The sequence below is a fragment of the Bison bison genome, unplaced genomic scaffold, assembly GCF_000754665.1.
Source record: "Bison bison bison isolate TAMUID 2011002044 unplaced genomic scaffold, Bison_UMD1.0 scf7180017864286, whole genome shotgun sequence".
In the NCBI taxonomy this organism is placed as follows: Eukaryota; Metazoa; Chordata; class Mammalia; order Artiodactyla; family Bovidae; genus Bison; species Bison bison.
This window is the reverse complement of record NW_011494858.1, coordinates 903637-913939: the sequence shown is the minus strand read 5'-3', so window position 1 is coordinate 913939 and position 10303 is coordinate 903637. Positions and strand designations below refer to the sequence as shown.

At 38.5% G+C, this 10303-nt stretch overlaps 1 protein-coding gene across 1 annotated transcript in view; it reads left to right on the top strand.

The window, feature by feature from the left end:
* The window catches only part of KIAA1328 (KIAA1328 ortholog), a 419817-nt gene that overhangs the window by 380897 nt on the left and 28617 nt on the right, over positions 1-10303 (top strand). The window lies entirely within an intron of this gene.

The window sequence follows — 10303 nt, the reverse complement described above, 5'->3', positions numbered from 1 at the left end:
TTTGCATGAAATGGTATCTCTAATTTTCTTGAAGAGATCTCCAGTCTTTCCCATTCTGTTGTTTTCCTCTATTTCTTTGCATTGATCACTGAGGAAGGCTTTCTTATCTCTTCTTGCTATTCTTTGGAACTCTGCATTCAGATGGGAATATCTTTCCTTTTCTCCTTTGCTTTTCACTTCTCTTCTTTTCACAGCTATTTGTAAGGTTTCCTCAGACAGCCATTTTGCTTTTTTGCATTTGTTTTCCATGGGGATGGTCTTGATCCCTGTCTCCTGTACAATATCACAAACCTCCATCCATAGTTCATCAGGCACTCTATCAGATCTAGGCCCTTAAATCTATTTCTCACTTCCACTGTATAATCATAAGGGATTTGATTTAGGTCATACCTGAATTGTCTAGTGGTTTTCCTTACTTTCTTCAATTTAAGTCTGAATTTGGCAATAAGGAGTTCATGATTTGAGCCACAGTCAGCTCCTGGTCTTGTTTTTGTTGACTGTATAGAGCTTCTCCATCTTTGGCTGCAAAGAATATAATCAGTCTGATTTCAGTGTTGACCATCTGGTGATGTCCATGTGTAGAGTCTTCTTCTCTTGTGTTGTTGGAAGAGGGTGTTTGCTATGACCAGTGCGTTCTCTTGGCAAAACTCTATTAGTCTTTGCCCTGCTTCAATCTGTATTCCAAGGCCAAATTTGCCTGTTACTCCAGGTGTTTCTTGACTTCCTACTTTTGCATTCCAATCCCCTATAATGAAAAGGACATCTTTTGGGGGTGTTAGTTCTAAAAGGTCTTGTACCTATAAGTCAACAACCTATAGGTTGTCTTAATTCCTCCAGTTCCCATGTCAGAGTGATGCCTGGACTCTCCACACCTTATTTGTAGATCGTGGGGACTGGTTGTCATGAATGTGAGAAAACAGTACATATCTTGTGGAGATCACTGATACTTATCTGAATTCATAGTATCTCAGAAAGGAAGATAGATAGATCTTTATAAACCTGGCTAGATTATGACATGGTAAAAGCAAACCTAATTTGAGCTGTTTTATCTGAGAATTCCTGAACCCTTCACTGTGTTTTGCCATCTTATTTCTGCTCATCAAAGCCAGTTATGTTGACATTATCTTGTATGAATTTAATAGAAAGGAAGTTTGAGAAAAGCATACTTTAAAGGAAATATTTTCAAATAAACTGTCCTTAAATCAACACTAGTGACCAACTACTGATTTCTTCCTTAAGATAACAGAATAGCAATGCTAAATACAAAATATAGCTAGAGTAAGACTATATAAAAGCTATGGAGATTCTTTAAAATTAGAGCAATGGGATCTCATAAAATATAATACTTCTGTAGTTTACTTACAAGAATTGTGTGGATCTCTATGCATTATTGTGAAATGATCTCCTGAGTATTTTGTTAAGTAAAAAAGCAGATCATAAATTAGTACATAAACTTGGCTCAATTTGTTTTTAAATACATGTGTGTCAATGTATTTTTAATTGTTTATGCATGTATAAGCATCTAACTATATAAAAAATGTTTAGAAGCATATATACTAAACTGTTGCCTGGAAAATCCCATGGACGGAGGAGCCTGGTGGGCTGCAGTCCATGGGGCTTCGAAGAGTCGGACACGACTGAGCGACTTCACTTTCACTTTTCACTTTCAGTCATTGGAGAAGGAAATGGCAACCCACTCCAGTGTTCTTGCCTGGAGAATCCCAGGGACAGGGGAGCCTGGTGGGCTTCCATCTATTGGGTCGCACAGAGTCGGACACGACTGAAGTGACTTAGCAACAGCAGCAGCAGCATACTAAACTGGTGATCTCTGGGAAAGGGAATGGGATTTGTATTTGGGTAGGGGATGAAGGGTTGAAGGGAATATTATTTTTCTCTATTTAATTCTATATATTTGAATTTTCATAGTGGAAACATACTCTTAAATTACTTGAGCAATTATATTTTTTAAGAAAACAGTTGTGACAGAGTTGTTTCATTTATCTTTTATCCAGTACTTTAGATTAAGAATACAGTGTTTCATAGAGTGGGGGATGGGAGAGAATGTCAAGGGGGAGGAGACATATGTATACTTATGGCTGACTCTGTTGTATGGCAGAAACCAACACAAAATTGTAAAACAATTATCCTCCAATAAAAAATAAATTTAAAAAATTACAGTGTTTCTTGCCCTTGTAGTTTTTAGTGTAGTGAGGGAGACAGGCATTAAACAAATAATTCCAAATTGTGATAAATGCAATGAGGGAAAATAGCAGATTATTATGAGAAAAAAAGAGTTACAGCAATCTAATTTAAACAATGGAGTTAAGGAATGCTTTTCTGAAGCAGTGGTATTTCAGTTGATATCTAGTAGGATGAATTACAGTTTAAAAGGAAGGAGAAAAATAGATAAGTGATTGATAATAAAGTGTTTATCTTGTTAATATTCTTAACTATTCATATATACTCTTCTGTATTAAAAAGGAAAAAGGAAAAAAAGGGGGGAGGGGAGAAAGGAAGGAGAATGAGAGAGGGAAAACATTTCTAATAGATAAAATAGAAAATATGCAGGTTTTAAGGCAGGAAATAACTTGTCTATTCCAGAAATAGAAAGAAGATCATTGTAACCAGATTATAATGATTGAAGCAGAAAGTTATATGGGAAATAAGAAAGGAAAAGCAGGTAGGAGACAGGACGTTCAGGGTCTTGTTGCCTGTATTAGGGTTCTCCAGAGAAGAGAGAGGGAATGTGTGCATTATTTTAAGGAATTCATAAATTTTGAGGGCTGGAAATTCAGGTAAAAGTTGATGTTTGCAGCTGTGACACTGAAATCCATAGGGCAGACCAGCAGGCTAAAAATTCAGGCAGAATAGCTATGCTGCAGTCTTAACACAATTCCTTCTCCTACGGAATATCTATGCTGCAGTCTGAAGACAGAATTCCTTCTCTATTAGGGAACCTCAATCCTTGCTCTTAAGGCCTTCAGTGAATTGAATGAGCTCTCCCCCCCCACCACACACACTATAGAAGTGTGTGTGTGTGTGTGTGTGTGTATTAGTTGCTCAGTCGTGTCCTACTCTTTGTAACCTCATGGACTGTAGCCCGCCAGGCTCCTCTGCCCATAGAATTCTCCAGGCCAGAATACTGGAGTGGGTTTCCATTCCCTTCTCCAGGATTACAGAAGATAATTTTCTTTAAAATCAACTGGTAAATGTTAATTAGTTCTAAAAAGTATTTTCTGGACTGCTGTTTGACCAAACAATTGGGTATCATATTGTACCCAAGCTGACACATTACTTACCCATCACACTGCCCATGTGAGCTGTTTTATACTTAAGTACAAGGGGACATCTGTGAATGGGATTGACAGGATCCATTTTGACTTTGTAAAAGTTCACTCTGGTTGCTATGGAAGAGAGCAGGCATGAAGTGGGAAATGGTTGGGGCTACTGCAGTAATACAGACGAGAGATGATGGAACTGGGACCCAAGGATTGAAATGGAATAGGAACAATCAAACCGACAAAATATTTAGGAAGCAGAACCAACAGGACCTCATAGGGAAGAGGAGAGTAAAGAGAGGTAGGTGTTGAGGATGACTGTAAGGTTTTCGTTTACTAATGGAGTGGATGAAAGAACTTGTGTTGAAATGAGAAAACTGGAAGAGGAAGAAGCAGATTTAGCCATGAGGAAAGGGTAGGTATGGGGCAAAGATGAAGACTTTGGTTTAGGTAAAGTTAAGTTAGAGATCTAAAAGAAGAGAGTGAAAAAGTTGGCTTAAAACTCAACATTCAAAAAACTAAGATCATGGCATCCAGTCCCATCACTTCATGGCAAATAGATAGGGAAACAATGGAAACAGTGACAGACTTTATTTTCTTTGGCTCCAAAATCACTGCAGATGGTGATTGCAGCCATGAAAGTAAAAGATGCTTTCTCCTTGGAAGAAAAGCTATGACCAACCTAGACAGTTTATTAAAAAGCAGAGACATCACTTTGCCAACAAAGATCCGTCTAGTCAAAGCTATGATTTTTCCAGTAGTCATGTATGGATGTGAGAGTTGGCCAATAAAGAAGGCTGAGTGCCAAAGAATTGATGCTTTTGAACTGTGATGTTGGATAAGACTCTTCAGAGTCCCTTGGACTGCAAGGAGATCTAACCAGTCAATCCTAAAGGAAAGCAACCCTGAATATTAATTGGAAGGATTGATGCTGAAGCTGAAGCTCCAATACTCTTGACCACCTGAAGCGAAGATCCAACTCATTAGAAAAGACCCTGATACTGGGAAAGACTGAAGGCAGGAGGAGAAAGGGATGACAGAGGTTGAGATGGTTGGATGGCATCACTGACTCAATGGGCATCATTAATCAAGCTCCAGGAGATGGTGAAAGACAGGGAAACCTGGCATGCTGCATTCCATGGGGTAACAAAGAGTCAGACACGATGGAACGACTGAACAACAACAACAAAATTAGAGATGTTTCGAGATATCCAAGTGGAGAAATCATGTAAATGATTGGATTTTGCAGCTTGAAATGAAGATGATAATTTTGAGAATTGACACAGGTGTTATATAAAATACTCAGGGCGGCTCAAAAGGAAAAGAGAAGAAAAGCAGAAAGGAGACCTCTAACATACACAGTGAAGAATGTCAATATTTTTAAGTTGGATAGAAGAAAAAGATCTAACAAGTTATTTTAAGAAGTGGCTCAGAAGGCCAGAAGAAATTCAGGAGGTTGTAATGTCCCAGAAACAAAAACAGAAAAAAGTGTTTCAAGGAGGGCAGATGTGGTCAATTCTGTAGAATGATTGTAAGAATTCAAAATAATTGAAATGTCTGCTAGATTTGCCAAAATGGAGAGTTTTTTTGGTGACCTTGGAAAGAATGGTTTCAGGAAAGTGGTCAGGAGAAAGCCAAGTTGACTTGATTGCAGAACAAACGAGAGGTGACAAAGAAGAGACAAAGTGAAGTGCATGCTACCATTTCAAAAAGCTTGTTATAGAAGCAGAAGGGAATGTGGGTTAAGTGAGGATTTCTTTTTAGTTTTGTACTGTGGAAGTTTTCAGATGCACACAAAAATAGAGAGAATATAATGGACCCATATGCTTTAACTGAGTTTCAGCAACCTTCATCGTTCACTATTTCCTCTTAAGCCCAGACATCATATAATTTTACGAATACATTCTTTAATATGTATTTTTAACAGATAATGATGTTTTAAAACATAACCACAATACCACTAACACACCCCAACAAAATAAAAATTCTCTAATATTATCTAATACTATATCCACATTCAGTTTTTCTTAATTTGTTTCAAGCGTACATATTTATCACTGATTTTTTTTAAATCACTATTCAGTTAAAGTCTACATGCTGTTTGGTTGATGGATCTCTTAAATCTCTTTTAATCTATAACAAGTTTCCCTTCTTTTGTAATGCCATTTATTTGTTGAAATAACTGAGTCATTTGTTTGTAGAATTCCACACTTTTTGGGATTTACATAATTATATCCTTGTATCATTTAGCCTCTTCCTCTATAGTTTACATTTCATGTGAATTGACAAATTGGATCTAGAGATTTGATTAAAGTTTAATTGTTCTTTAGTAAAAATACTTCATAGGTGATGCTGTGTACTTCCTGTTGTAATATATTAGGAAGAACATAATTACTGGTTGTCCTGTTTTCGTGATTTTTAGATGAATCAGTGTGCTTAGATGATGTCATCCTGATCCATCTGTTATAAAGGTCACTATTGACCTTTCACTTAGGGATTTAGCAGCCATTGATGATTGCTAACTAGATTAGAGGCTGCAAAATGATGACTTTTCTATTATTCCCTCTTCATTTATAAGGCATGATTTTTCTATAAAGAAGAACTTTAAGGATTTGTTTTTAATATTGAATGGTACCAGGTAATGCTGATGGTAATTATTTAATTGAGAGAGAAAAACCGATACTGAAGAAGAGGGAAGAGATGATCAAATAATGACGGTCCCCAAGAAGGTGACAGGGGATGGGATTCAGATCAGGTAAGGAAGTTTCAGCTTTTGTTAGGAGACGGTCCACTCATTCCATTATAAGAGAAGGTGGAAAGGTGGGTGCAGATGCAAGGAAGCTGGTAATTGGGTGGTCAGAAGAGTAATTTAGTTCCCTTAGTTCCCTGTGGTAATATTTTTTTCAGTGAAGTATACAGCAAAGTCATTGACTAAGGTCTAGAGAAATTGGGGCAGGAAGTAGGGGAGCAAAATTTTAATTATGCTTTTATGTTTAATGAAAACTTAAAAAAAAAAAAAAAGAATTTCTGCAAAACCAGTGGCTATATTGGAGCCTGTCAAACTAAGATTATTTTTTCCTAAAAATCTTATCATTCAAAGAGATTCCTAAAAGCTAACCTCTCTGATGGAAGAAGAAATCAAGAATTTGTTCCAATACACTATTCTGTTTGTATTTTCTCTATTCCTTCCTGAGATTTTAACTTCATTCTTTAAAAAGAAAAAAAAGTGGAGAGGGGTCATTCTCCTTCCACTCTGGTTGTTGTTGTTGTTCAGTCACTAAGTTGTGTCTGACTCTTTGTGACTCCATGAATTGCAGCATGCCAGCCTTCCCTGTCCTTCACTATCTCCCCAACTTTGCTCAAACTCATGTCCATTGAGTCAGTGATGCCATCCAGCCATCTCATCCTCTGTTGCCCGCTTCCATCTTGCCCTCAATCTATCCCAGCATCAGGGCCTTTTCTAACGAGTTGACCCTTTGCATCAGGTGGCCAAATTATTGGAGCTTTCAGCTTCTATCCTTCCAATGAATACTCAGAGTTGATTTCCTTTAGGATTGACTCATTTGATCTCCTTGCTGCCCAAGGAACTCTCAAGAGTTTTCTCCAACACCACAGTTCTAAAGCATCAATTATTGGGCCCTCAACCTTCTTTATGGTCCAACTCTCACATCCATACATGACTACTGGAAAAACCATAGCTTTGACTATAAACCTATGTCAACAAAGTGATGTCTCTGCTTTTTAATACTAGGTTTGTCATAGCTTCTCTTCCAAGGAGCAAGCGTCATGGCTTCAGTCACCATCCACATTGATTTTGGAGCCCAAGAAAATTAAATCTATAACTGTTTCCACTTTTTCCCTATCTCTTTGCCATGAAATGATGGAACCAGGTGCCGTGATCTTAGTTTTTTGAATGTTGAGTTTTAAGCCAGCTTTTTCACTCTCCTCTTTCACCTTCATCAAGAGGTTCTTTAGTTCCTTCTAGCTGTCTGCCATTAGAGTGGTATCATCTGCATATCTAAGGTTGTTGATATTTCTCCCAGCAATCTTGATTCCATCTTGAGCTTCATCCAGTCCAGCATTTCACATGATGTACTTTGCATATAAGTTAAATAAGCAGGGTGACAGTATACAGCTTTGACATACTCCTTTCCCAAATTTGAACCATTCCATTTTCCCTTGTCCAGTTCTGTTGCTTCTTGACCTGCATATAGGTTTCTCAGAAGGCAAGTTAGGTAGTCTGGTATTCCCCACAGTTTGTTGTGATCCACACTGTCAAAGGCTTTTGCATACTCAATGAAGCAGAAGATGTCTTTTTGGAATTCCCTTGCTTTTCCTATGATCCAGCAGATGTTGGCAATTTGATCTCTGGTTCCTCTGCCTTTTCTAAATCTAGCTTGTACATCTGAAAGTTCTTGATTCACATACTGTTTGAAGCCTAGCTTGAAGGATTTTAGCATGACCTTGCTAGCATGTGAAATGAGCCCAATTGTGTGGTAGGTTGAACATTCTTTGGCATTGCCCTTCTTTGGGATTGGAATGAACACTGATCTTTTCCAGTCCTGTGGCCACTGCTGACTTTTCCAAATTTGATGGCATGTTGAATGCATCACTTAAGAGCATCATATTTTAGGATTAGGAATAGCTCAGCTGGAAATCCATCACCTCCACTAGTTTTGTTCGTAGTAATGCCTCCTACTTTGGCCACCTCATGCGAAGAGTTAACTCATTGGAAAAGACTCTGATGCTGGGATTGGGGGCAGGAGAAGAAGGGGATGACAGAGGATGAGATGGCTGGATGGCATCACTGACTCGATGAACGTGAGTTTGAGTGAACTCCGGGAGTTGGTGATGGACAGGGAGGCCTGGCGTGCTGCGATTCATGGGGTCGCAAAGAGTTGGATACGACTGAGTGACTGAACTGAACTGAATGCCTCCTACTGCTGCTGCTGCTAAGTCACTTTAGTCGTGTCCAACTCTGTGCAACCCCATAGACGGCAGCCCACTAGGCTCCACCGTCCCTGGGATTCTCCAGGCAAGAACACTGGAGTGGGTTGCCATTTCCTTCTCCAGTGCATGAAAGGGAAAAGTGAAAGTGAAGACGCTCAGTCTTATCCCGACTCTTAGCGACCCCCTTATCCCGACTCTTAGCGACCCCATGGACTGCAGCCAACCAGGCTCCTCCGTCCATGGGATTTTCCAGGCAAGAGTACTAGAGTGGGTTGCCATTGCCTTCTCCGAACGCCTCCTAAGGCCCACTTATATTCACATTCCAGGATGTCTGGCTCTAGGTGAGTGATCACACATAGTGGTTATCCAGTTCATTAAAACCTTTTCATACAGTTCTGTGTATTCTTGCCACCTCTTCTTAAGTTCTTCTGTTTCTGTTAGGTCCTTACCATTTCTGTCCTTTATTGAGCCTATCTTTGCATGAAATTTTCCTTTGGTATCTCTAATTTTCTTGACGAGAGCTCTAGTCTTTCCCATTCTATTGTTTTCCTCTATTTGTTTGCATTGTTCACTTAAGATGGCTTTCTTATCTCTCCTTACTGTTCTCTGGATCTCTACATTCGGTTGGGTATATCTTTCCCTTTCTCCTCTGCCTTTCGTTTTTCATCTTTTCTCAGCAATTTGTTAGGCCTGCTCAGACAACCATTTTGCCTTCTTGCGTTTCTTTTTCTTGGGCATGGTTTTAGTCACCATCTCTTGTACAGTGTTACAAACCTCCATGCACTGTTGTTCAGGCCCTCTGTTTACCAGATCTAGTCCCTTGAATCTATTCATCACCACCACTGTATAATCATAAGGGATTTGATTTAGGTCATACCTGAATGGCCTGGTGGTTTTCCCTACTTTCTTCAATTTGAGCCTGAATTTTGCAATAAGGAGCTGAAGATCTGAGCCACAGTCAGCTCCAAGTCTTGTTTTTGCTGACTCTGTAGAGCTTCTCCATCTTTGGCTTCAAAGAATATAATCAGCCTGATTTTGGTATTGACCATCTGGTGATATCCATGTGTAGAGTTGTCTCTTATGTTGTTGGTAGAGGGTGTTTGCAATAACATTGTATGGGGACAAATGGTTATTAGACTTAGCATAATGATTATTTCACTGTATATGCAAATGCCAAATCACTTTGTACCATACCTGAGCCACACTATGTACTACACTCTGGTGGGTTAGATAGTTATCCCCTGTTTGCTTCTTTTACCTTTAATTTGCATGTGTGCTATGGGGACCTCTTTTAAGAAGATGATATAAATCAAACCTGAAGGTAGAATTTGTTTTAAGACTTATGCTTACTTATCTGACATATAAGAATGAAATAGAATCATTGGTATTTCCAATCTGGCTAGTGTGACTTGTACAACTGATACATCTGTTACCCTTTTTGTTAGTTAATTCTTGATGTTGACATGGATCACATTGATATACATTTTTAAAAAGCATGATTGTTTGCCTCTGAGATTTATTTCACCCTGTGAACATCTCACTTGTCTATTTGGTCCCTGAGAAACTGGAAGTGTGGATTGCCATACATGAATACATGCAACTTTTTTCTTGTAACTTTATTCTGGGTGTTTTGGGAAATAAATGTGTTATGTTCTGGCACCTCTAGAATGCAAATCCCAAGTATATTTCCAAAAGTGTTACTAAGCCCTAAGCAAAATAATTGTTTGCAAGCACAGTTAAATAGCTCCAGTAGCAAAGCATAAATACCATAAGAAAGCAAGGTACTCTCTTAAAGCATATTATTTTATAATTATAATATAGCTGATATATAATATCATGTTGGTTTCAGGTGTAGTATATAGTGATTTGTCATTTGCATATAATATGAAATGACCACCTTGGTAAGTCTAATAACTATTTTTCCCCATACAACATTATTGCAATATTATTGCCCATATTCCTTATCCTGTATGTTATATCCCTGTGGCTTATTTATTTTATAACTGGAGGTTTGTACCTCTTAATCCCCTTTTCCTGTTTTATCCATCCACCCCTCTCCCCTCAGACACCCACCC